At 43.5% G+C, this 4,827-nt stretch overlaps 1 pseudogene; it reads right to left on the bottom strand.

Moving 5' to 3' along the window:
• Positions 1 to 694: 694 nt before the first annotated feature.
• On the bottom strand, positions 695 to 3,915 carry LOC109756096 (G-type lectin S-receptor-like serine/threonine-protein kinase SD2-5; annotated as a pseudogene).
• Between the last annotated feature and the right edge of the window lie 912 nt (positions 3,916 to 4,827).

Below are 4,827 nucleotides of genomic sequence, written 5' to 3'. Positions count from 1 at the left end.
ATTTGTCTACCAATTTTCTCTAACTTAAAGAGCTTTGACTTTTCAAAAACTAGTACACCTTAAATTTTAAAAGAGAGTAGAGAAATTATGAAAACCCAACAACACCAACCCGCGGCAAAGCGCGCCCGACCCTTCTAGTATAGAATAATGATCATGTCGGCTGCAGCAATTGCACAGTATCGTAGATGTGTGTATTCTCAAGTCTCAATTCAAGAAGCATCTCTTTTGTGAAGAAGAAAAAGAAGATGCATGGATAGCATGTGTGGAATTTTTTGTGAGCTATGCAGTTCAAATTACAAGAAGTCACCCACACAAGCATATTCTTTCGTCTCTTATTTTAGTATGTGAGTTGTTTGATGTTTTTTCCTTCTGAATGCACATGATCCAAAACTCCAATATCCAGTTGCTAAACTGATACAGAGAAAATTAAAACAAACAAACAATAAGAAAAATATGAAACTTGTTAGATAATTAGTTCCAAACAAGGCCTATAGTACACTAAACGTCTCGTTGATGTCAAAGTCAGTGCAATTATAGCAGTAGAAATGATACATGTAAATCTTCATTATTCAATTTTGCAAGGCACAAATACGATATGAGTATCGTTTATTATTTTGAGAATGTGCAATGAATAGGTTATCTTGCCATTTGTCTTTTGCCTTAATTTCTCAAGATGTTTGTTTGAGATACATAGTAAAAAATGACTTGTGAATAGTGATGCACCAAATTGTTTACAAAAGATTTATGGCAGAATGGAAGGATGCAAAACAGCAAAAGCCATCCTCGTAGTCAGATATGGAAAGCTGAAGTAAGCTTTCATCTAGGCCCTGATAAATGCGATTCTGATGGCACATAGGAAGAAGTTGGCCCTGCATTACTAGCACCATTTGATGCAAAACTAGGGACAAAGCTGTAGTTGGGTGCAGCCTCCAAGCTCGTCACGCCTACAAACACCTTCGCGACCGTTGACATCAAGAGCCTTCTGCTGCTATCAACCTGTAAGCACCACATTGCAAGCCTCGTCACTTCCATGACCTCCTCCAGATGACATTGCATATCATTACTGCCACTGTCCACTAAATCGAGCAGCTGGCCAGATCTTGCTTTTTCTTCAAGCAGACTTATCAGGTGGATGCTTTCCTCGGGCAACGATTCGTCCAAATTCTCTCGGCCACAAATGATTTCCACCACCACAATGCCAAAGCTGTAGATATCAGCCTTCTCAGTGATTTTTGAGCCAAGCCATTCAGGAGCTAGATATCCACGGGAGCCTCGAATCCGAGTCATAATTTTGCTCTGGTCTCTGTTTATCATTTTGGACAGTCCAAAATCAGAAAGCTTTGCGTTGAACCTATCATCAAGGAGAATGTTTTGTGGCTTTATGTCCAAGTGGGCGATCTTTTCCTTGCATTCTTCATGGAGGTAAGACAAACCTCTGGCTATCAAAATTATGATGTTACGTCTAGTTTTCCAAGACAGTGAAAACTGAACATGCATGAAAGATCCATTTATCCAATGAACCATTGCACATGTACTCGTAGACAAGAAACCTGTGCGACTTCTCTGCACAAAATCCTATCAACCTGACAAGATTATGGTGATGCATTCTCCCAATTGTCATGACCTCTGCTAAGAACTCCTCAGTTCCTTGCTGAACACTTTCCAAACGTTTGACTGCGATTGTTTCCCTGCCTATCTTTCCTTTGAAGACTAACCCAAAGCCACCACTTCCAAGCTTCACAGAGAAGTTGCTGGTAGCTACCTTCAACTCGTGAAAGGAGAAACTCTTTGGTGTCCCGGGTATGCTATCAAAGAGCTGTTCTTCCTCTTTCTTGCACATTTTCCATATGACGGCGGAGAACAAGATTCCTAATGCAGACAAACCTGCAATTATTGAACAAACTATAGTTGTGATCCTTTTTTTGATTGATCGTGTGCCTTGTATCTTGATGTATGCTGAACATCCATCGGACGAACCTTCTGCCAGCGAAATTAGTTTTTGCTCTGATAACAACAAGCAGTTACCACCATTACTGTAATAATTCGGTCCGTAATACTGGAAAATGGTGACTCTGCAAGCACAATCCATTAAGCAAGCTTGCTTGCAGACCTCTTCTGAGGAACTTGAAATGGCCAATTTCCGGAACATGTTGTCACTGAAGTAAGAAACGTTACCGAGTGGTAGCAACTGATGGTTGTGCGCACGGTTGCAGGAGATGGTGGTTAAGAGTGTGCAACCAGCATCTGGATGCCGTTCATTGTTTGACCTAAAGTAGCTCAAACTAGGGCAAGAGCACTGCCCATCACTGCAAACACCATAATCACCGCATGCGAATGGGTAATCACAAAATTTCATGGCTAGGCTTAATACATCAAACCGAAGCCGCGGGCTTGAGTAGCCCTGCATCTCGTAAAGCCTCAAATGTCCATCGGACTCTAACCGCATGTATTGCAATGATCTTGCTTGCGGCAGCCAGAAAACCTGATTTGGGAACCCAAAGCTGCCATTGACAAATGCATAACAGTCTGATTTCGTGCTAGCAACTTCAGTGAACGATTGTGAATAGTTTGCTGGTTGAGATGAATACTGCAGTCCACCAAACTCTGCAGAAAGATAAATCCGAGCAGATGGCCATTTTGTTTTGGAGGGTTTTACACTTATGTTCATGCCCCTGCAGAGCGATTGTCCCAGGACCAATGTATCTGTTGGGTGGTCAAACGACTGCCAAACAGAGGAATTTTTCTGATCAAACAACACAAGGTTTCCGGAGACATCTAGCCGCAAGCCTGCGACTGACTTGCTCTTTGTGGCTGTTGACCAGATAACGGTGCCATCCCCGTCGCTGAGCAGCATATTCCCATCGCTGGTGAAGTTCAACATGGCATCCTGGCTCACGGGATCACCAGGGTTAGCAGACCAGATGGCCGGAGGCTGGGCTCCCATGAGCAAGACAGAGAGAGTGAATGCATTGCCGTCCATGGTGTAGAAGCCAAAAAGAAGTCGGTATGAGGTGCTGCCACTCTCAAGAATGACAAGGGCACTGGGATTTCCTGACATGGCTACTCTGGTTTGCATACTAGATATTTTCCAGAGATTTGAGGGAGCCGCAGTGGAGGGGTAGGCGACAACCATGGGCAGGATAGGGACGAAAAGTAGGAAAATGATGGAACTCAGCATGTTCAAATTCTGCATGATCATTTGTTGTGCTTATATATGCTCGAAGAAGAGCCCTGTACCGCTGCCAGAAATATATTAACAGCTCATCAGATTGTAGTCTGGACTCTGACACGGATAACGAAAGGGACTCCAAGCACAAAGAGAAAAAACTCAGAGAACGCTCGATCAGTCGGAGGACTTACGATGTGAAGGGTTGATACTTATACTCGTTGAGAACAAGTGAAGAGAAGATAGCAGAGTTGTTGCCTGTTGATACGAGTACTCCACTATTTAGTTGCCATGTTATGAAGAAGAGCTTTACTCTTGATAAGTTAGGCATGCATGCAGCAGCATCAGGTTCTTGGCTTCTTCAACGCAGGGAGGCCATGGACTTGAGACGACGAAGAACGCTGCACATGGAAAAGCTTAATCCATGGAATAAATTATTCAAGACGCAAACTGAGCTGCAGATGGAACAATCCTAGTGTTTGCAAGAAGAAAAGGATTTACCTCGAGGAGAGGAACTGTGCGGTCGCTGCGCCGTCTCCTGCTTCCTCTTGGAGCAGAAGAATCGGCTGCTTCCCTTATGTATCCCTCTCGACCACCCGTGCAGCCTTCGCCGGCGTCAATCGACCACCGTGGATGCTGATTCAGACCGGTCTGGAGCATAGATATATAGCTGGAGGCGGTGATTCAGTAGGGGAGGTCGCCAGAGATGGGGATTGAACTCAGACGATAGATATGCTCTGTCCTGCGATGGGGTCTTTTTTCTTTGGCAAAAATATTTACATCGCGGGTGCGCGAAACTTTCTGCGCGCGAGGCCTGGGCCACATTTTTTCCTTTGTGGGGATAATTTCTGGGCCACATATCCAACGTGAAAGCAACCTCATCGTTGAATGGGCTGGAACTAAAAATCAAACGTTGAATGGCTACGACTAAAAATCAAACGTTAGTTCAAGATGACATTCTCAAAAAAGAAAGTTCAAGACGACGAGTAGAAACGTGCTGAGGGAGATGTTTTCTGGCAACACTGATGAAATCCAGGATGGAACATCCTTCTTGGGGTCTGCACAAGGTATCGATGCAAAAGTTATTTGACGAACCACCTGAAATTAGCAATAGATCAACGCAAGTCAATGCAGTTATTTGACGAACCATCTGAAATTAGCAACAGAACGGAATGGATCGTTCGATCAGAATCTCTTGGCCCTGACCAAACCCATGTCTTGATGGATTGCCTCCCCACGTGCAGGCCCGTTTCCCTCAGTTGCAAAATTATTGTCATGATTTTAGTCATTGTTCCAAATATTGGCCTGTTAATCGGCATCTCCGTCAGTTAATCGCCACCCGATGGGTCAATGAATAGCCGATTATCTGAATTATCTACCGTAACTGGAAAATTCGCCCATTTATCCCTCTCAGCACCCGACCGATATGGTATCAGTTACCTGAATAATGGTCGTCTTAGTTCAAATCTTCTACTCTCTCCGCCCCAAAATAAGTGTCTTGGCCTTAGTTCAAATTTGCACTAGAGTCACGACACTTATTTTGGGACGGATGGAGTATTACCTATCTATTCTAGCTATTTTCTATCTATCTATTATATATACTAAAAGCAAAATATGGATAAAAATAGAGAAATATTCTAAAATGACCACACTTGTTTTGA

Source organism: Aegilops tauschii, chromosome 2 (genome assembly GCF_002575655.3).
Source record: "Aegilops tauschii subsp. strangulata cultivar AL8/78 chromosome 2, Aet v6.0, whole genome shotgun sequence".
Taxonomy (NCBI): Eukaryota; Viridiplantae; Streptophyta; class Magnoliopsida; order Poales; family Poaceae; genus Aegilops; species Aegilops tauschii.
Note: the sequence above shows the minus strand (reverse complement) of the source record. Positions and strands in the feature narration are given on the sequence as shown.